This window comes from Helicoverpa armigera, chromosome 26, assembly GCF_030705265.1.
Source record: "Helicoverpa armigera isolate CAAS_96S chromosome 26, ASM3070526v1, whole genome shotgun sequence".
NCBI classification, from domain to species: domain Eukaryota; kingdom Metazoa; phylum Arthropoda; class Insecta; order Lepidoptera; family Noctuidae; genus Helicoverpa; species Helicoverpa armigera.
In genome coordinates, this window is record NC_087145.1 from 740,044 (window position 1) to 764,238 (window position 24,195).

Consider the following 24,195-nt stretch of genomic DNA (forward strand, 5'->3'; position numbering starts at 1 on the left):
TGATTGACATTGTCAAACTACACTAGCGCTACACTATCGAGCGTGTTGACAAGTTGAACTAAATTAAAGTCGAGATTTTGACAGATCTGCCAAAATCTGTCTATCTATAGGGAGGTAGGGAGAGATGGGCAGTTGAGACATGATCAAATCAGATTAAAGGGGGTCCTTTTATTCTGATTTGATCATAGTTTTTTATTGGGTAGTTTACGTTACCGACTGGTAACGGTGTTCATCCATAGACTATCTGTCATTTCTGTGAGTTGTCAAGAACAAACACTCGTAAAAGTACTTAAATATTTTGTTGCGGTTTCGGATCGTTATAAAGAGAAACTAATGAAAGGTATGTGTATTTTCTATTATTAATGATTGATTGTCAAAATCTCCAGTTACGATTATAGTAAGTCGATGCAATCCACACCTATTATACCTCTAGAAGAGGTACTACAGCAATAGTTTATGGGCCCCACGTTTTTATTTTAGTCTAATATGACCGGGACCACCTACGTAGGTTGACAGGTAAGTAACTATTTTTATTTTCTAGTTTTCAGTGCACATAAGATAAAACCGTTTTACTTAAGTTTTTACCGATTTTTTTATAAACTAAGTCAAAGTGTCCAATGCTCCCTATGGTAGGGAGGCTTGGACATACCATGTAATGTATAATTTGTAAATTTTGTTCTTCTTCTTCAGTGAAAATTTGTGAGGTTATAAATCTGCGCTAAAATCCTTTATAGAATCTTGTTTCAGGTACCGTTGCCAACTTGATCTAGGGACTCCATATTTATCAGCTGTTAATTTTATTTTTAACCTTTTGATACCTCTTGTATTGCTCGTTATATTAAATCTTTAGGAATTTCCCGTCGCAAACCATTCTTTTTAACCCCCGACGCAAAAACGACGGGGTGTTATAAGTTTGACGTGTCTGTGTGTGTGTGTGTGTGTATGTGGCATCGTAGCTCCCAAACGGATGATCCGATTGTAATGCGGTTTTTTTTTGTTTAAAAGGAATGTCATTCGGGAGTGTTCTTAGCTATGATTGGTGGAAATCGGTTCAGGTCTTCAAGGTCATCAGCTCGTTTGTTAGGTGTGATAGGAATGTTACACGCTCAGTTTACTTGCAAGCATATGTGGGATCTAAAATTTGAAATACTAATGTCTTCTGGAACCACTGAGCTGGTCTGCTGTTAGGACACGAAGATAGGTAACCCTGAACTGCCTTTTAGTAAACCCATCGAGTTTGGGCTCGTTTAATTTGTCTTGACTAGTTTTCTTCATGTTTCTAATTGACGAGAACCTAATTCTGGAAATGGGATGTGGCGGATGAAACCCTAGAATGATATATAACCCTGGATCAACAAAGGTCCATCTTTATTGTTTCTCAATCTGTGCAATTCTCCCAGAGCCAGTTTGTCATGAGGATTGTTAAACAGCTTCCTTTGGCTGAGATCGCATTAGCGAACCCATCATAAAAGAAGGAAACATTAAGGAGCTCCTTTAAAAATCCCTGAAATAAAATAAAATTATAAATTAAAAAAAACCCCCGACCCAAAAAAGTACGCAATTATTATGACAAAATGTTATAAACGATAAACCCTATAAAAAGCAAAAAGTAACTTTAAACACTACGTAAGTACCAACTAAAGCATGTCAGACTAAACAAAATTTTGACGTGTCGACGGTTTTATTTAAACCGTTTAAATATCTCGTAATGTTGAAACTGATTGTAATTTTTAGGATAGCTCTTTGATTTTATCTAGCCAAACATAAGAAATGGCAATAAAAGTTGATTATCTGTAAAATCTGATTTTTTATGCAATAAATGTGAAAAAGTGCCCATCGCTCCCCTACCTCCCCTAAAGTATGAAATGACATTACGAATCGAAGTGAAATGCGAGTTGTTGATCGAGTTTTATAGAATCCCAATACAGACCAGCCAAGCCCAAGCCAGCAAGACCCCAAATTGCATTATATAATAACTTGGTTACCCAATATATTTTTTCTTTGAATTGTATAAATTATTTTTCCAGTAACGATTGCACTAAAATTATTTTGTATAATTTATTAATACATTTTTAGCTCAATTTGGATTGTATAACATTCTCAGGACTAGATAGAAAACTGTATGTTTGTAATTATTTTTATTTTCTTTTAAAAAGAGTGTCCATGGAGTTTCTTGCCGGTTCTTCTCCATGAGACCAACTCTTTGGAACCGTGCACCTAACTTTGACGTTTCGAAAGAGCTTTCATAGGCCTATTTGAAATAAAAAATTTTGAGTTTGAGTTTGAGTTTGAATTATCTGCGTAGCCTTTTCCCAACTATGTTGAAGTTGGCTTCCAGTCAAACTGGATACGACTGAGAACCAGTGTCTCACATTGAGCGACTGCCTATCTGGCCTCCTCAACTCAGATACCAGTGGGAATCCCGACACCCCTTGGTCAGACTTGCTGGCTTCTAACTACTAGTAACGACTGCAAAAGATATATAAATAACAGCCGGGACCAATTTGTGCAATCGTGCCTAAGGAACACTAAAGAACTCGGAAGCTAAGTCTAGTTCTGGCTAAAATGTAATTCAACCAACATACAATCTTTATTACTACTTATAAAACATGAAATCATTCGTTTTCATCTAAAGTATTCAATTTCTCTTGAAGCAGAGTGGTGTGACCATAATGAAGTTCTCTACCCAGTATTAAAACATACAATTAAATGAACAAACCGACCAATCTTTAAACTATTCCTTTACATACTTCCAAAATACACGAAAACCTTACCAAAAAAAGTAGATACCAAACTATCATACAACCCCCCCGTCCCTCCTCGTGATGACGTCAGCAACCCCCCTCCGTCGCCCAATTTCCTGGCTTGCCAAGCCTCACACAATAAACTAGAATTGCACTTTTATAGGTTTACCATTCAAGTGATAACCGAGTTCTATTTACTTAATTTTTATTGCCCCATCATTGGCCGTGTCAAATTCTACCGAATTGGTAGCTATCAAAATTATAGTTTTGGAGCTCTGTAGGTACCGCTAACGGACTAACCCTTGTTTTTTTTAAAGTCCGCGAGAACAAAAATAGCTGACGGTCTGACTGTCTTTTGCTGCGTCTCTCGAATACTGAATTAACTACTCCTAGCTACTAGCTTTAAGGTATCGTCTTAATACAATTAAGATGATATAATATGTGTTTTTATTTTTTTACAGCCCTCCGTTATTAAGAAAGGGGATGCCCAAATGCCCAAAGAAAGGATAAACACATTGTGCGAAAACGATATAGAAAGAATCTAACGTGCCAGATGACATCAGACAGAAGAGTACGAATGAAGAAGACATATTGCCACCACAAATAAAGAATTGTAATACACGAACGATCTGACGAAGGTCGCCGGGAAGCAGTGGATACGGCCGATACGGGTTGCTGAAGATCAAGCAAAGTGACGAACCTTGCAAGAGGCAGCAGTCCAGCAGTGGACGTGTTTCGTGGAGTATGATGAGTAAATTACAAAACAAATGAATGTTACATTACAATTTCCTAGCAAGAACACATAGGAAGTGGTGAAGAGTGGGCGTTTCGAAGACTGTCTTTTGTTTTGACGTCCAAAAAGTGTTGTTTTGCAGCCAAGTTTGAATAAATGATTTTTTATTTCGATTTAAGCTCCTACATATTCTATAGGCAGACAAACTTGACTTGTTATCTAGTTAAACAAACCAGTTTTCTATAAATAAAGTTAATCGTATAGACTTTAACGTAATCACCCACTGCAGACAACTATTATTAGTAACCGTATTAAATTATTCATCACACGTGTTATTTCTAGGTACCTACTTTCCGCACCTGGAGATATAACGTAAGTCAATCACGAAAATTCCAAGTTAGGTATTAACATTATTATCTGCCTAGCTTTTTCCAACTAAGTATGTTGGGGTCGGCTTCCAGTCTAATCAGATGCAGCTGTGTACCAGTATATTTATTATATAGAGCGATTTGTTTAAATAATTCCCATCATAGATTTTTATTCATAGACTGCCCATAAAGAAGGTGGATTTCAATTGAACCGCGTATTTTATTTATTTATAATAATTTATGTACAACAATGGTACATTGGCGGCCTTAATACCACAAAGCATTCTCTACCAGCCTACCATCAAGTTCAAGGGAAATTAAAAACAGGTTTTTTAACTTTTATCCGTGCCAAACTACATTGCATTTATAAAATTATTAGAATAAACACAATGGTCCATTTTGCATGGAATTCCTATACATGAAAGTCCCTTGACCACAAAATGATCCCAAAAAAGATTCAAACCAAAAACTATGGAAAGAATGGCACACACTGAAGACTAAACAGTCAGCCCACTGTTAGCCCAGTGGTAGCAAAAACTATTATATTTTTGGAAAACCCTGAATTCAATCAAAGTTTTAAGTCAGTTGATACCGGACAAATACCTGATCGTTGTTTCGTATGTACTTCCATTCATTTCCATGCTGATTTATGAGCCCAAACAAACTATCGGCCGACTAAAAGTTTGTAGTGTGCAATCAAAATGCATGCAGTTCTCGAAACTGGCCAAAACTAAATTAGGTCGGATATTAAGGTTTTCGAAATGCATTTTGGAAGACCTGTTTCTTATTCGGGATCAGAAATCTTAAGCATTAGTCATTTCCTGAAATCCGAATACCTTATCAATACAGCCTTACTACAAAAACTTAAACATCTGTTGAACACCTGACTAAAAAAAGTGTTGCTGCAAAACGGACCTTATTTCAACGTCATAATCTGACATTTTTTTATACAAGTATTGAACAGACGCTTAAAAGTTTTTGTGGTACGACGGTCTATTTCTGTAAAATCTTCGTTTGTTAAACCGATCTTTGAAAACTTTCATTCAGGTAACATACGATTTTGTCAATTGATAACCTAGGCCTTTTGAACGATATTTTTGTTTATGGAACTTATACGTGAAATAAACCTAAAAACACCCCGTGCGTGACCCACAGGAACGACTTGTAGGTACACCAAAATTTAATCAAATGTCAAAGTTCATACTTACAACTTGGTTCAGTTCAGCCGTATTACAGTTTGGTTTACAAATGTGGTGCAATGGAAGTATATCAGACAAACATAAATAATTTAATAAGAGAGTTAAGGCTTTTTTTAATTTAATCAAATTCAGATTTAAAAGCTGTAATTATTTTATTGGGAATTTACGGCAAGAAACTAGACGACTACCTCGACGAATAGAGAAGAATTTTAAACCGTATTTTACAGATTGAAAACTGAAATATTAATATTTTTTTTTTTTCATCATCCTTAGGTACTAAAAAATAAGCTTAGCAACAAAGAAAACTTTCCTAAAAAAATAACATTTACCTATTAACCTGAGAAACATCGAGACACAAATAATGTGACATATTATATATACTAGCAATACCTATACATAATTATACAAAATATTGATTTGTACCAGTAGCCATAATGTAACAAATTCAGAGTTACTGGCATATTTCTGAGAAATATTTTGATATCATTAGATGAACAGGTCTGTATAAGAAATAATTTAATATAATTTGTCTTGCCGGCAGGAGGCGGCAATTTGGAAAAAAAATATATCAATACAAATATTTTCTCTTTTTATCTTACTATATGTGAATACTCCGGCGTTTCTTGAGTTCTTATATTAGTAACAAGATCCAACTTAAAACATCATCAGATTTTTTTTTGTGGCTACAACTTAAAATTAACTAACATTACCGAAATTAGATTTCTGATGAAACAAAAGTATTTTCTCAAAATATATCTGTTATTTTTTCAGTGCAAACCACAATTTCAGCACCGCAAAAACAACTTTTGACTGGCCCAACAAGAAATCACTTGAAGTATGAAAAACCGAATAATTCTAAGTAGTACATTTAAATTAAACTTACAGTTGTACAAACCAGTCAGTGACGTATTCCAATTAAATATAAACAATATTACCGAACGCACAAACTACTTTGATAACTGAGCCGTCGTGACTCAGTAGTACGTATATAAGAGCGCGCCTATAGGAGTTCAACCATTCCAGTAGCGAGCTTCGCATCGTTAAGTCAACATGGCCGGCAAACTGTTCTGTCTCCTCGCCCTCCTTGCCGTCGCCGCAGTCGCGAGCGCAGACAACGACTGCAACTGTGAACCCCTCAGTGAGTTGGAAAACTCAGCCCTTTGGGAGTTCTTCACCAAACTATCTAAAGAAGTGGACCCTAACGACAAGACAAACCAGGACCTACACGCCGTCCTCCCCGGAGAACTGTCACCTCTCCTCGACTGCAACTGCTTGGAGAAGAACAGGAAGAAGCGCAGGATCATGCCCGAGTCTGCTGAAGAGGCTAAGGAGATTGCTGACTTCCTGGACGAGGCTGATGACTCCCTGGTCGGTCTTCGCACCCCCAAGTGTCCTCAAGGCCGCGTGTGGATGGGTATCATGTGCGTCGACGAGAAATATGTGTCCGACAAGTGAGGGGGGGAACTTCATCCTTACATGATCTCCTAATGTGAACTCCCACTGGCAATTCAGGGTATTATAGTTTTTAGTTCAACACTGTTTTAAGTGTTCAAAGAATCGCATTTAATTTGTGTATGTGAAGTGCATTAGAAAATTAACTGTTTTATGTGGAATCGGTGCAATGACAAAATGTTGTAGGTATTGTAAATTAATTTGTTGATGCAATTTTTTATCCAAATATTGAGTTAATTTATGACAACAGTACTAGTCGCTTTAATTAATGTAAGACTACCCTCTGGGGTTGTGACAATCCAAGTATTCTAGTTGTTAAGGTACTAATTTTAGAAAATAAATGTTTTTAAGAATATGAAAATGACCTTTTTCAATTATTTATTTCCTTACAAACACGAACACACATTATGTAAGCAAATACAAATATGTTTATTGACAATCTATTATGTTTCGAATAGTTTAACAGTTACTACAATAACCATGATAACGTTATATTAGATTAAACAAAACTACAAAATAACTAAGGGTTTGTATTAGCATTCCAGACGTACATTTAGTGCTGGCATAGAGTTGATGAGTCAACCTTAATGGTCATACGTCACCAATTAATGGCGCCTTCTATGTCACATAGGCAAGAATTTGTGTCACACAAACTTTTGTTTTTTTGACGCATACGCAACTGAACTTTAAAAAAAGTATTTGCAATTAACGAGGTTCGTAAAGATCAATATTTGTATATCTTAAATGATTATATTATTCTTCATTTCATAATTGATGTAACCGACTATATTTAATTGGTAATAAACGGTTTCTTAGTAATTCTAATATCTTTGTTAGTAATACTTCTATTTTTTTTATACATAGGTACCTACATTTTGGGGTCAACTAGATGGTTCGTGTACCTCTTTGATTATATAGGTGTACCTATGTAGGTAGGACGTTGGTGAAACCTCAGAAATGGCTTGACCATTATTATGCTGATCACATACGTACTCATCTTTTTCTTACATGCGTCATGATTATAGTGCAAATAAAGTTTTCATGTAATTTCATCATCTAAAAGCCTATAGAATCATCTTTACTAATGTCTTAAATAAATAACAGTGGTATTTATGTAAAAAGAGATCTTATACTATTTGTAATAATCTCTTATTTACACATAATGCATACAATTGCATAGTAACATGCAATTTGCAATTTACTTCATTATACGCAATTATGGGGATGGTAAAACCAACTTACCTAGGGGTATTGGGTTGCCCGGGCAACTGGGTTGAGGAGGTCAGCTAGGCAGTCGCTTCTTGTACGGACTTGTACCTGGTACCCAGCTGCATCCGGTTAGACCCCTACATAGTTAGGAAAGGATAGCCAAATGATGACGAAAAAGCTAAGCTTCTTTTTGATGCCTAATTTTCTATAACACTCATATCAATTATTATGAAAAGCTTCACTAAATAACTAATTTTCTTCTAAAATTTATATTCAAACAGTTTTGTGACTAGGATATGTTCAGTATTTCACTAGGTTAACTTACGAAACAACAAATGGTTACTTCATACACACTCATAGTTTTGGGAAATACCAACCAAATGAGCGTCTACGAAAAATATTTATGACTCATTTCATTTTGCTATAATTTTTTGAGTCGCCACTTAATTTGTAACGAAGATTTTCCCAGACCTTGATGGTGTTATAATATAAGGAAAATATGTATATTCTAATACATAATATATTACAAATAAATACGCAAATGTACCGTTTTGCGTCGGTGTAACAGGAAAAAGGGGTCAGCAGAGATGTAAGGTACCTTTATGGGGATTCCAAGAACTATTAACGTGCGGGAAATAAATAAATATTATATTGTAATAATTGATAAAAAAAAGTTATTTAGGGAACCTGTTACACAGTCTGGCTGGCTGCTCTCAATAATTGGTGCAAAGTATGATCAGTATTTATTGATTTGTTAACCGCCTGCCAAGCTGGTTTATGTTTTTTTTTTTCAGATTGTGGGTAATTCTGTAGTATTTACATAGTAAGGGACTTTTTTTCTCATTACGCATTGCAATATCGCAATAAATATATGTATAACAATAAATACCTATATGCCTACAATGTATGTTATCAGTAACCCGTATGTTATACATTTTTAATTGTTCATATACCCTTGACATTGATAGTGTCAAGCGAAGTGCAGTTGATACTAAAGGAACCGGTCTGTAGATGGATGACCATTTAGTACATCCCCTTGCTATGGACGGCACGTTAAATTAATGGGGTAGTCAAAGCCAGAAAGTATAATCTGACATCCACGAGATGACAATCAAGGAGTTGCCGAGGTTTAGAGTTTAAGAGTTTCATCGTTTCACTTTGTATATTTTTTCTTTTTTACAATACTTTTGCTTAATTCTGAATAAGTGCTGATGCATGATTTTTTCCTTGCCTTTTAGTTGCCGAGGTAACTAGGTTCAGGAGGTTAGATATAGATAGGCATCCGATTACACGGGAAGCTGATTAGCTGAGTGTTAGTTGGGTAAAGGCTAGACCAGATCATGTTGCTTTGATATTTTAAATTACTAAAATCATTTTATATTCAGACAGTTGAATTCAACCGTGAACAATGTAGGTACCTACTTACTTCGATCACTCTAGTAGTAGCCGGTAGTTTAACAATAATCATATGAATCACCTACTTCAGAACAATTAAAAGTGGTGGTCTTCAGTGAAATAATTGCATCAATCATCATTAATTAGTACGGGATGCTGACTATTAGCCAAACGCGATGTACTAACCCACTGTAACTAATTTGTGAAGGTTCATCATAATCATCTTCTTGATCAGCCCTTTTTATTGTCCAACTGCTGGGCACAGGCCTCCTCTCACACGTAGAATGATTAAGCATCAATCACCGCGCTAGCCCAATGCGGTTTTCTTTCACCTCTTAATCAGTCACTGGTGTCTAAGATAGGTTTAGAAAAGTTGCATTGGTATTTGTCAAGAATCGAACATGAATACTCAAACTTTAATGGCTGGTGTTTTAATAACTAGGCCACGACTAAATCAAATGCAAATCAAAATCTACCGGCGGTGCATGCTTTCTTCTTCCATACTTATTTACATTCTATCTAGCCATATCCTTACTACACAATCCATCCATTGTTACTTTGGTCTGCTCCTTCCTATATAAGTATATAAACTTCTTCATTCAATTAATGAAACGATGAATTAAGAATTATTTACGTAGAACCCATGATTTGATGGAGACACAATACCAAAAAAAGGTAAATAAGCTAAATAAGCATAATCATTCATGTAACCTTGTCTTAACATGTTAGGGTCGACTTTTGACCGGATGCAGATGAAATTCCATATAATAATGGAGCATCTACCTGACCTCTACAAACTTGAAAATACCTCATATAAAAATACAAAAGCTCTCACAATACGCAAGTCTAGGCTGTTCAAAGTTCGGGCTCGTTTTTTGAGGATTATTACCAGTCCAAAGTTCAGTTTGATATTAAAATCTTAAGTTCTCTTATTAAGTTGCGACATAGGTACCTATATAGAATTAAATATTCAAATTCAATCAATCAATCGGGCTGTGCCCAAATTCTGTACCTACACCTATTTGCGATTTTAAAGCATCCGAGGAAACCACTTCAAGATGACATTATTATGATATATCCCATCTCCCAATCAAGCTTGAGCCACTAAACAAAAAAGATCTCGTCAAATAACTTTGCATCTCTGAAGCAAGCCATTTGAGGCCTTGCGCATACACATATAAATGACTACCACGAAGTCACTACAAGCCAGCTTAGTAGTAGCAAAGTTAAGAGTAGAACTATAAGTTTAAAATTGTTTAAAATTACATAAAGCTTTTGGTGTCAATGACCTTGCAAGGTCACGTTTTGTGGCTTTTCGTCACGACAGTACGACCGTAGCTATCCTTGCGACTGAATTGTAAAGAAGGCCTATGTATTTATTTTTTTATGTCCAAGATTTTTTCCGTCAATGTCAGCAATAGCAACTAATATATCTAATGTTTGTTATAGTTATTGCAACATTTTTAATCGTGATATAAATAGATACTTAGTTAATACTGCAAAATTAAACTTCGATTTACCATTGTCTGCGCACTCGTAAAGAATCACAAAATTGAGGAACAAAAACCCAAAACAAAAAATCAATAAGCATTCCACTATGCATTTTGAAAACGGTCAAAATAAAATTTTGCGGATCATAATACTTAGCATGCACACAAGTATGTATTTATTTGAGTAAAGACATCTAGGAATTAAAAAGATTATTATTGAGTATCATAAATTCTTGTAGTAATTGCCAGAGAAAGTATAAGGGGAATACTGCAAATAAATAACAAAAAAAGTATGTTTAACTATCTCCGAGAAACGCGTGTTCCGGTTTGAAGGGCTCGGGGAAATACTGTAGAAAGGTGAGACGGCTTCTCACTTTTTATGGGAAAAATGCATCGAAAGTACGGTTTACATGCAAACTTTAAATAAATATGAAACAGAAACATGTTTTTGCTTTACACTTTTGAGAAAATATCATCATCATCATCATCTCAGCCATAGGACGTCCACTGCTGAACATAGGCCTCCCCCTTTGATCTCCACAGATACCTGTTGGAAGCGACCTGCATCCAGCGTCTTCCGGCGACCTTTATAAGGTCGTCTGTCCACCTCGTTGGTGGACGTCCTACGCTGCGCTTGCTAGTCCGTGGTCTCCACTCCAGCACTTTTCGGCCCCATCTGCCATCTGCTCTGCGAGCAATATGGCCTGCCCATTGCCACTTCAACTTGCTAATCCGGTGGGCTATATCGGTCACTTTGGTTCGTCTACGGATCTCCTCGTTGAGAACATATGTCATCAAGCAAAGGCCACATTCAATCGAGAGATAACTTTTATTTTAAAAATATTTTTGATAAGGTTTGATATTTTAACAGCTTTCTTATAGAAAATATCTCAAACCATCATGCCTTTACTCAGATTTGAAAAGTTGGCCCTTAAACCAATGAAATGTTTTATTTTAATAAAAATAAATTAATGCTTTAGTGGAGACATACAAAATTAAATAACACTAAATTAGTCATCTATTATGTCAACAACTAAATTCTGATTAGAACAAATACTTCTAGCTACGACTCGCTAGTCATCAATGAGTAACAATTTCATGAATGAAAACCTCTTATTTGGCCCTTGACCATAATAAATTGTAGGAGAATCGAATGACTCAGTTCTAGGATCACAAACAATTCCAGAAGGAAACATGCTTTTCTCATAGTACTATGTATGTGTAATATTTGCAATGAAATGGGGTGACTTTTCAGTAACTCCGTAATCTTTGTGGGTTTTCTACGGTTTCTCTAAAATGTCTAGTACATTACCGAAGTTTATATAATGTATATGTGTCAGTTCGCGGTAAAAGGTACCTTATGGGGTGTTGACACTTACGACATTATGTTTTTTTAGTCTAAGCAAGATTGTAGAATTTGTATCTCCAAATGACTTAAGCGCCAAAGTCCATAAGGTACCTTTTGTCATGAAATGACACATATGTATTCTCTTGTAAACAGTTGTGAAGGTACCTACTAACGTTCGTCACTCACTCACGCATGTGCATCGACGAGCTTACAAGACTGTGGTAATACTGAGCCCATTTCAAGAAACGCTTAGGGTCATAAATTATGTCCTGTTAGGTTTCAATTTATGAATAATTGATAGTGTTGAACTTCAAGATCTCGTTAGGGAAACCAGGGAACGATTAGCAACAGAAAACCACAACCAACCAATTAGTTCCGATTTTAAAGGAAAACATCTAAAATTGTCTATCTTATAATCGTAAAGGAAAAATTGTTACAATTTCCCACCATATGGGCTGTCATTTAGAATGATTAAGACAACGGTGAAACCAGGCATGAATCATCGAATAACTTTGATAGATTTTTCCCCATCTACATCTTCCTTAAAATACATTCTTGCCTAAAATCGTAGGTATGTTTGTCACACCATGTCATGTGAGGGGACTTTAGTCACCATTGACGAAGAAACCCAGAAAACACTTTTCTTTATTGTGCTATGTGAGTTGGTGCACGTAAGTATTGTATATACTGACTATACTGAGTAACACTTATTAGGTAATCAAGCATAAACATATGACGTATGACAATTACCTATATAACTGTAAAGGACTGTTCTCAGAATTTAGATTTGCATTAAAAATCCCTCCTTCTTATGATGACATGTAACGGATGAAAACTGTATTGGCTGTACCATATAGGTCCTATTTTTGACCTTGCACCGACCGAGAGCTTGAGTATGGGCTAGCAAACTGAACGCTACTGAAAACCTAACTTATATGTGTACAATTTTTTTTTAGATAAAACGAAGATCTTTTACCGGCCTTTTCAGATCCGTGATACTCACGTCTAGAGCTGATCAATTAACCTATTGCCATCAACCGGACACTATCTACATATCAAGTAATAAAATTCTAAGAAGATCAATGTCTCAATAATGTCAACTGCAAGCAATATCCGTTTCCCAAAACATGTCGAAATCTTACTAACGTCACGACACATAGGCGATTTGACATTTCATCTTAGACACAATACCGGTCCAGCATCCGATCTCGCAATATAACCGCAAACATACGTCATATATTATAATGTAATATATTATACGAGTATTATAATATATTGTAGTGCTTTTTCCTCCACCATTGACGCTTAAACTTAACGTGATAAGAATTTATATGAGTCATTTATTTACGTCAGAATTCGTCTATTATTGAGACGGTTTTACCGACTTCTCAAAAAGGAAGAACAAGTACTATTTGTTTAGATTTTAATTTCTTAAAAGGCTAGAAATATCTTCAACTTATTAGTGTTTAGAATTTCTTAATATATTAACGGAGAAAGGTCAAATAACTGAAGAATTAATTATTTGGCTAGTCCACGTGTGACATTGTTAAAAATTAGTCCGATTTAGTCTGACCTTTCAAACTGCTCCGACCACTAACTTTAGTTAACACGTCTGACAAGTATTCTTGGACTGACACAGTTCGTCTGAATATTCTCACCGTTCAACATTCTTCGTAAGATTGAGGGTCATTGATAATTAATAAATAAACAAAATAAATGTTGTTGTTAAGTGGGGCAAACCTTTGTTTTTTTTATATTTTTTTTATTGCGCATAGTGATTCCCAAATTCCCAAGCAAGATAAATACTGCAAAATTGGGCATTTTTCACCTTAGGAATGGCACCAGGTTCAGGATGATCCAACAAAATGGCAGAATGATCTTATGGCTGAATGTCAGTGTAGGAGGCTAGCTCGTGATAGGAATTAGGGGAAAATGCTGGGGGAGGTCTAACTCCGGAGCCACACTGAGTTAAACATCTATAGGAACATACACCTTGACCTTCCTTCTTTAATTTGAACCCCATGAATATCTAACTGAAAGAAAACCCCAAAATAAACAGTCTCATCACTATTACGAAGTAGGTATTGCTCATTAAACTTTGAACTTCTTCACAAGTACGTATCTTTTAAAGCAAAACACTTTAAACCACTTGTACCGCGAATCAAAGGTTACCAAAAAACTCAAAGACACCCACAGCTTCCCCGTCATACATAGATCTCGTAATACTCACAAACCCACGATTACTACACTATAGTAAATGTTACCGGTTTCGCCTGCCGACCTTGACGGCCGTATGTCATAGTACTGAATGAGTTGTGATGAGTAGGCAACTCAACATTATACAATATATGAGTAATCTTTGATCTTTGAACATAGAAGTTTGCTTTTAAAAATCATCCTGACCTACGAATATGTAAGTGGAGATCTGTGTAAGGTAAATATTCTTTAGAAATGATTGCAGCTTGAGCAAATTATATTTTTAAGATTTTCTAGCTTGGGATATCAAACAGCCGCTATGATCGATTAATCAATAGGTTAAGCAACGATTGGTGCCGTCGTATTAAGATGGGTGATCATGTTGTCATGACCAGTTCCTTTCCGTTCCATTTAGGAAGACACAATAAATTAGAGCAACCCAGCAAATTAGAGCTGTCATTTGAACATCTCCGGCAGTCGTGCGTGACGTGTTGTCAGAAGCCAGAAAGTCCGACAACCAGTCTTACCAAGTGTTATTGAGTTGCCCGGGTAACTGGGTTGAGGAGGTCAGATAGGCAGTCCCTCTTTGTAAAAACTGGTGTTTAGAAGCATCGGGTTAGACTGGAAGCTGATCCCAACATAGTTGGTAAAAGGCTACGAAGACTGGCTATATTAGGTGCTTCTGAAATACGATAAACAGTTGAAATTTAAGCACATGTAATGTAACACTTTAAAAGAGCGTACAAGATAATAAATTACTTTTGCAAGATGTACAAGATATTTCATGTTTGTAAAACGGGAGACGTTATTCTTCTATATCTATCTTTACAATCAAGGACATGAAAATTTCAGTTACGAAGGCTGGAGCATAAAAAATAGTCTGAGGGAGTGTACAATACAAATGTATGAGGGTCGTTCAGAGTTCAACGACCCGTAGGTTTGAACTTCATTTTGTTCAAACTAGTTTTTATATCAGTGGGTTTGTTCTAATAATAGGCATTTTTATGTGGTTTAAGATACTTTTATAATGGACGTAATTTTGAAATGGATCAAATTAAGTTAAAAATCTATTACGTTACATACAGAAAACACGCTGAATAAGTTAACTTGTTAGTATTTTTTTCTTATTCATTAGTAATATTAGGGGAGATTTTTATTTATTATAACACTTAGCCTACTTTTTACCTATGTAGCTGTCCAACGGAGTTGCAAACAAAAAATTGATGCAATATTTTTTCATTTAAAAGTTGGTAATAGAAAAATACAAATTATTGATTAATAGCAAGCAATTATGATATTTTTATAATCAGTTACATTCGTAGTGTGGGAAGCCCCCAGTCTCGAGCCGAGCGTCTGTCGTTTGTCACAGTGACCTCGGGAAATACTCGGTCACGCATCGTATGCTTTCACCGATTCACAGCTCATTGTTTTGGGAATATATTTCTTTTAGTTTGTCTTTTGTATGAATGTTTCTTATGTAAATTATTTAAGTACGTGTATTGTAAGTAATATTTATCATTTACTGAAAGTTTTTTTCGCTTTTCTTTGATATGAAAGAAAACGAAATTATATAATATTTAACTGTTTATATAATTATCAATTTTACATTTTTTAACAGCTTAGATATGCTCGTGCCTATATAAAAAAACTCATTCAAATATATCATATTATATAGCTGTCAGAAAACTGTGAGATTCATCATCAAATCTTTGACAATAAAACACTACAATACATTATATGAGTGCCGTCGAATGTTAAGCACTATAAGCAACACCAGCAGTAACATAAAGGTTCCAACCATATACTACGGTAGACAAATGTCAACAACACACTCATTACAATTTCAAACGAAGTCGATGACGTCACAATTGACTCCCATCGTGCAGAATTTATTAATGAGTTCATTTAGCACCTACTTATAAATAAAAACACATGCCGAAACGAGCCAGCCATTGAAATAGCGGACAAACCCGCATTAGTAGAAGTTTGCGCACGCGCAGGTACCGAGACCAGAGATATGCGCAGAAGGTTCAGTTTGTATAACATGCTAAATAAGTAGGATCAGAATGTATCCACTTCGTCCAGCTTTATAAATAGAAATAAGAGGATTTATGAGTGTCTTTTTTACTTTTTCAAGAACTGGTGGACTTTTAAGAATCGCATAGATAATTGCAAATTACTACATCAAAATAAACAAAAATTTGGTTTCTGTTTTCATCTACATTCGTAAATTTTGCTTCATTTATGAACATTAATTTCTATAGATAATTTTTTTTACGATTTTTTCGCCAATTTCTTAATAAATTGTGCAAACCTACAAATAAATATTAATATTTTTTTTTGTACTATAGTATAGCAGTCCTTGTTAACTTGAACTTCTGCCCATACCCACATACAACTCAACAGTGACGTATTTCCCGCATGCCATAAAGAATTCCCTACGTCGCGTTCGTCACAACTCCGTCATTGATCATTTACTATGGTTTCGGTCATCAGTGACGTGAACAATGATCATCACCTTTTGGGGATCAAAGGTTTGTTTCTGTCATTATAGTTAAATGTTTTGAAATTAAGGTTTTGTCATGATGATGTTCAGACTTTATATTTGTATGTGCGTTTTGTAATGTTGCGCAAGAGTGTTTTTTTTTGTTAAGGTTAATAATTATATGTTGTAGCTGTGTAATCGGTTATTGCTCATCATAAATAACAATAACAAATGAATTGTGAATCTTGGATCGAAGTCTAAACTGGAGAATTGTCTTTAGAATAAGAAGATTGTCATGGACGAATATAAAATCATTTTATGTATCTCAAAAATTATAAAAGAATCTTAAGGGAGTATGTATTTTATTAGCTATTCCCTGCTCCCACAGAACCCGCAACCCGAGAGAACTACTTCCCGCGCCTGGTTAAAGAGCCTAGATAGTCAAGACTAAGCCGTGATAAGTAAGTAGGTAATACTTCTTCTCCCGCTCTTGACTATCTGTACTGTATCAAATTGTATTTATATATCCTAAACATATTTTTTAACAAATTTGAAATGTAGTTTTTTTTTTAACCTAATCAAATAATTAAATCATACATAGTTGTATAAACACTTGTGACCACATTAATTAAAATGACCGCAACTTGTACGAAAGTGTGCCAAGCAATAGGATGTAGGAGCAGGCACAGACTTGTCTATGCCTCGACATTTAGTCATCTGTGAGCTTGTCCAAAGGGCAGGCCGTGTGGGTATATCGACCTCGAGTTAGGACATCAGTATAAGAACTAGCTATAATGCCCAATGCGCCCGCGCCGTGACAGCGCTAAGCGACAGATAAATTATAATAGTAGCTAATTTCCATTATTGGCAAAAAGATAAGATGTCTCAGTTTTCAGATTACCAATTCATAATTAATATGTAAATTTTTGTAAAATTCTAGACGGTTTAGTACCTTTTTATAAATACGTAATGGGAACTTTTGCACACAGCTATTTTTTTTTTGTTTCTGAGTTATGTTAGTCATAAATCTCTTTACAGAGTTACTTATTAAGTATTATTTCTTTTTAACACGTGGTTTTTATAAATACTTGTCTATATCAAGTTTACTTTACTATATCAAGATCAACATACGTTACATATTTTCCCAATTAAAAAATAACCACTAGGTTGCATAAATCCAAAGCCATTATTAACAGGTGACAAAGCACTGGCAACACACACCTATAAATGTTTCTGTCTGCAAAAGGATAGCAGACGTATTATGGCAACACAAAAGGCATGTCGGTCGTGACCACGACTGCACTGTAATGCATGTTTTGCTAATGCAAGTGCATCATGCATTTGGAGCTAGGTATAAGTTTGAATGATAGGATCTTCACTTTCAAGTGTAGACTGGAACAAAAGCTACTATATACAGTTATTTTTCTTCAAGTACACATTTTTTGTATTCTTCACCTATGAAGTCACTTCCGGGCAACAAATGTTGAAATCGGACTGTTTACATGGAGCTACTGCCGACTGCCTATCTGACTTCATAACCCGTTTACTAGTAAAACCCATGGTAAGACTGATCGTCAGACTACTTCTGACTACCCCATAATGACAGCCAAAGATGTTCAAATGACAGCCGTTACATTTATCGTGCCGTCCGAAACAATCATACTTCTTACTTATAGTACGACTGTTCCGGCAGGCACGATAAATGAGAGACACAAAAAAACTCACCCTTTATACAGTCGTTTAAAAACCAAAGAAGTGTGCATTAAACAAAAAGTTACTCCTTTGTATGTTTGCCTGTAATTACAAAAAAACTTGGATAATCGCTTAACACAAGTTAGCTTTGTAATTTTCATGTCAATGGAAACAGAAAAGACGGTTGAACTTTGAAAAGTTTATTTTAGGGTTACGTTATAAATATTTTAAACCTAAAGTTAGTTTTAGAGTGGGTAGGAACAACATTCCACCTACACTTCTAGTAAATCTAATAAGTTTGTACAGGTATACTAGGTATTCATATTCATAAGTTTCCAAATAATTTAACGTTTCATATTAATTCCTGTTTCCTACAAAATTATAGCTGTAAATAGTGTCCCTACACATCGATTTTCTAAAGTAATATTGTAAAGAAAAATGTTTTTGTTTGACCTCAAAACTACTGGACCAATTTGTAAAAAATATTTCACATAATATACGAGGTGCCATACCTAGGCTATATTGTGTCCGGGTACCTATGTACGGTAAAAAGATTCCCCATGACACGGGTGAAAAAGCGAGAAACAATTAGTGTTAAATATACTGTTTTGAATTACACTTTACTGAAACCTAAAATCTACGCAGAAATCCATAACCGTCAGACTCAAATTCGCTCTTAAAATTGACGAAAAAACTACGTAATAAAACGTATGTAAAATCAAGGATTAGTCATAAGATATCCCAGACGGGACGGATGTCTGTCTGCACGTGTCCACCGAACCTGAAATACTATGCTCGCCAAATATATTTGTTAGGGTTCCGTGTCCAATATACAAAAGCCATATTTTTTAGACTATGTTAAGTATTTTTTTTTCTTTCCGTATTTCTTTCTGGTTTAAACATTTCTGCAAATATCTTATTTTAGTATTTATAGGTATTAAAAAAACATATGACTTTTTCTCTACTAATTAATGGAGAAATAATAATAAAAAAAACTTCCTGAATTGAAAGAAAATATGTATTTAAGTTTCTATCATTAAACTTAAAAAATTCTAATTAAAAATTTATACGGAACCCGCGACAAAAGCTGTGTGCTCATGCTAGCTATTTAGAATGAGCAATAAGCTAGCGCCTGCAGCTAGATCCGTTTGTGTTTCTACGAATGCCCAATATTCGTGGGAAGTAGAACAGATGCAGTGTCCATGATAAGATACTGCATTTTGAAGGTTTCGATGTTGTTTTGTCATAATACATATGTACCTACCAAACTATAAACCGAATTCCCTTCATAATTTGACTTATTGATTTTTTGTTGATTTTACTTAATTTATTAAAAGAGAACAAAAGCTTAGCTTTATTTAGTTGTACCTCTTTTACATTTTTTTTTTTGCTAAATGTAGTAATAAAAGAATATCTAGGTTTTTATATCATTAAAACGTCTTTATTGACAGAGGTTGGCTTTGTGGCCTAATGCGACTGCGTTCAGACGAATTAGCATAATTGTGCAATGAAATTGCAAATGAAAATTTTTCTTATGTATGGTACAATTTCTAAGAACATAGGTGTTTTATCTATTTCTTAAATCTTTCCAGAAAGAGCACTCATGTAAGCTATTGTTGTATTGATATTGTTCTACAGGTTTTCTTTATTACAAGATCCGAAAATATCAGCTTCCATCCTTTAGAAGCGTTGAAGACCGAAAAACTGTAGGTGGATGATGATCATGGTACTCTAAAGAAAACATTTCTACAGGATGCAATGAATAAAGTGCCTAAACAATTATAAGTATAACCTTGAAGAGAAAAAATAGAAGCAATAACATACAAGAATATGTTTTATTTTCGCAGTATACACAGAACCCTCGGTGCGTCAGTCCGACTCGCACTTGACCGTTTGATAAATGTATACAGAATTAATAAGTCTGTCGCTAAAGGGTTGAAGAGTCGAGAAATTACAGCTAATTATAAATGAATAATGTAATTAACAGCAACTTAATGCAAGTCCGCTTAGCCAATTTTGGTAAAACTTTATGCTGAGCTTTTGAAATGCAAAAAAAAATATTCAAATTTGTTTCTGAATTAATTTATAATTCCTATATGTATTTTTTTTTCTTAAAGCGTTAGTTACCAAAATTTTAGTATTGGCGCCCAACAAGGGCCTCGTGCTTATTTTGAATTTATTTTGAAATTTTAATGACATTTATAATATAAATTAAATCTTATTCAAATGATAAAACGTAGATTTGAATTAATCGCTGCTTGGTATCATAAAAGTTCGTAGGTGTTAAAGTTCCATAGGATCAATTAATCACGCGGATATGCAAAATTTTAAAATATAGTAGACAGGAGACTTCCTAATGCTAAAAAATTATACCTATAAAAATAGAATGGACAATTAAAAGCATGTTATCTCAAACATTTTGAAATTACTGTTCAACTTTTCAAAATGTTAGAATTACATCTCAAAACTTTGTCAGTCATTAACAGCCGCACTCGAAAATGTCACTTAATTATAAAAAGTTATAATATAACTTCAAAAGTACCAAATAACATATAAAAGTTCAAAAATAGCTTTCTTTACGAGTATACATATCCTTGCCAATTATTTTAAAGTGATATCTCTGTGTGCGGCAGTAAGAATGACCAACAAAAATACTACTCATAAGGGCGCCGTCATAAATGCCAGTCGTGACGTCACAGCGGTCAATCAATACAAACTTGTACATCTTTAAACATATAGATAAAGCATCTTTACCTTTCCCCCACAAATAAGAGCATGTATCTAATGACCAAGCAGTAATCGTTACCAAAAATAAAAGTTTATTTTAGCAATAAAACATGTGGTCGCCACCCGGAAGTGACGAACAATTACTGTACTACAAATTCAAAACTACCCTCGGGTCCAAATTGAATTCGACACACTTCCGGGTGCGTCACACATCGCTGCATTTCGTCCAGCATGACCAAACCATGCCGTACTAACAAGGCAATCGAACGCAAACCATTACAAAAGTTCGTAGATAAAGTGGAGTTTCTTAGCTCCACAATGGGTGTCGCGGGCATTCGCACACGTCATCGCGCCGTGTCCGGTCTCTCCCCCAATAAATGAAATTTAACAGAATGAGGGAAAAAAATCAATACGAACACTAGTCAGTGGATATCGGCCACTATCGCAGCCCCTCTAATTTACTACCTCCGATAAAAACAATCCGGCGCTGTGTGCGTGCGGCGCCCTCGCAACCTATCATATTAACTGCTACAATATTCATGCGACATTATGAACGCGCCCTTATGTAATATATCGCACATCAATAATTCTAGACGCGATTGATCCACAACATCTAGTACTCACGGATACAGCAGCCGTCAAATGTTATGGAAGTTGAGCATCCTAGCGGCCGGCGAGGTCGTCGAACTCGCCCCGCACGATGACAAACACACAGTCCGCCATGTTGTTTCTCAAAAACGTTATTTTTTAAATTTTCCAATCGGCGAACTGTCAAACTCGGGCCGGCCGAAACTTGCTCGAACTTCAACCGCCTAATACGCGAACAATTCCCTCCGTTTAATTTTGCCTCTCGTTTGGTGTACAAACTTTATGTTTACGTTGTAATTACGCCTATCTATAAACACTTTATTATTGTATAAAACGGTATAAAAATATTAAAATTATGAACGATGGAAAACTTGTAAATTAAAACGAAATATAAATATATATTAATAATAATATAAACGTACTAGCGGCTCAGAGTGCGAGCGCCTACTGACTTAAAATTTTTGGGTATAAAAACATGCTACAATAGCCTCCTACAGGACCCAACTGCCTTGATACTTTCCCCGCCCGGAAAAATCGCACGCGTGAGGGACAAGCGCAAACTATGAACTACTGCAAGACAATTTGAGCTTTAAGAATTGCAACTTAAGATATATTGTATTCAGTTGAATAACTTGGTTCGAATTTCAACATAAAAAAATTAAGTACAAGAAGTTTTTTTTATTTTATGATGTACTTACTATATACTTACTGAATCACACTTAAAAAAAAGATTTTTTTTAAATTCGATTTTTTTACTCAAGTTAATATGCTTGAAAAGTTCAACAAAAGACAAATTCAACACCTGCGTACGACTTCAAATATTTTTTGTAGTCAGATTTTTTTTGCACAAAGCTTTTACAAACACAAAATAATTAAACCTTCAATAAAAAATTAATATAGTACAAGTATACATTTTCTTTTCTGTAAGTCACTTTCGATGACCAACATGTCATAGAAAGGCCATAAAATAAACTGAATAAAGTCGAAGTAGAATAAACCTCAATCATTTCAAGTTGATTGCAAAAAAACACTATAACACTATTTTTTATGAAATAACCGTAAACAATTGCATTTTAAGATAAAAATATTTCCAACCCTATTCTTTCAAATCATACCTTGTTCTCCTTCACACAATAAAAACACAATAAAAACACTGAAAACAGACCACTTTTAATTTCATCTAAAACGAAAAAGAAAGCAAAACTGATAGTGAAAGTGCAACGTATCAAGACTGCTTGAGCGCGCTACAGACACGCGTGTGTGCGTGTGAGGGGGCTCGCGGGGGTTGCGGGCGGCGCCGCGGGGAGAGGGGGGGGGCGAAATTTTTCGTTTTTCGCCCACTTTTCCGTCCCGCTCTAGTTTTTCGTCTCCCTCATTTTTTCTTCGCCCGCTTTCTTCTTCCTTGTGCCCCACCACATGTGTGCGTCGCAGAACACACGAAGCTTTCAGATAAAACTAAGAACATTTCCGGTTTCATCTGGTTGTTGTTTTTGAGGTTTTTTTTTTGTTATCTCTTCTGTTGTGTGTTGGTGCGTGATTGCTGTTATCTTTATAATCTCTGGGCTAACTGCTGACGGTTTTGGAGTAATATGTGTTGTTTTTCTCGTGTCGAAATTACATGAGTTTTTTTGTTAATTGAATGTAGTTTAGGACATTTCTATCACGCCTTTTAAGCAACTTGAGAAAAGATAGCTTATTTATACACATGTATGTATGATATATTTTACTCTAAGATATATCCAACCAAGTTAAGCTTGCTTCTTTAAGAGAGCTTTTGTACAACTAAGATTTAATTCAAACAGTTCTATTTTTCACCATATAACACTGTAAAACCTTAGAAATATATTACCGAACTACCATATTAGATACCAATTTTACACCAAAAAAATACCCTAAACATTATTATTTCACTTCCTACTTAGAAACTTGTCCGTTTGTTCTGTTTTCCTTCCATATACGTGAGCGAGTTCGCGGGCGGCGGGCCTCCTTCCTCCGCGGCGCCTTACGAATATACATCGTGTTGCCTACACGAGCCATTTTTATTTTAATTAATTGTAATTTATTGCTTCTCTTGTCATGGCTGAATGTTGGAAGTAGAGACAGGATTTGTAGTTCGATTTGGTAAGAAGAAAATCTAAGTAATTTGGTGGTAATGAGATGCAAGCGACAATGTCCCAAGTTAACATTGATTGAAGTCTAAATTCATGTCGGTAGTTTACCTTATCTGCAGAATTTGAACAGCTGTTTTAGTTACAAGCACACTTTATGTAGACGAGATATAATTTTCTGCACCTAATGACATTTCTAAAATATCAAAATAGGACTCAAAACCACAAATAAGCATCCCAAAGCCCCCAATCACAAAACAATCTACAATCGTCATCTTTATCAGGCACACTCACAAATCACTAAGCAACAACGTTCTCTCACAGCACACCCTGTATCCCCAGCAGAACTAGGAAACGAGGGAGTAAGTACACACTCCCCCTCCCCCCTGGGGGAGTACATGGCAAATACGCGAAAGCAATAGGACTTTTAAAAATTCTCCAGAAATATGATTTATGTGTTG

At 35.3% G+C, this 24,195-nt stretch overlaps 1 protein-coding gene across 1 annotated transcript in view; it reads right to left on the reverse strand.

Annotated features, from left to right (window-relative positions):
* The window catches only part of LOC110380959 (zinc finger protein 628), a 53,993-nt gene extending 31,934 nt beyond the window's left edge, over positions 1-22,059 (reverse strand). Inside the window, 1 exon segment of the mRNA XM_049849525.2 lies at positions 21,663-22,059. The gene's annotated coding sequence lies outside the window, so the exon portion shown is untranslated.
* Positions 22,060-24,195: the final 2,136 nt, after the last annotated feature.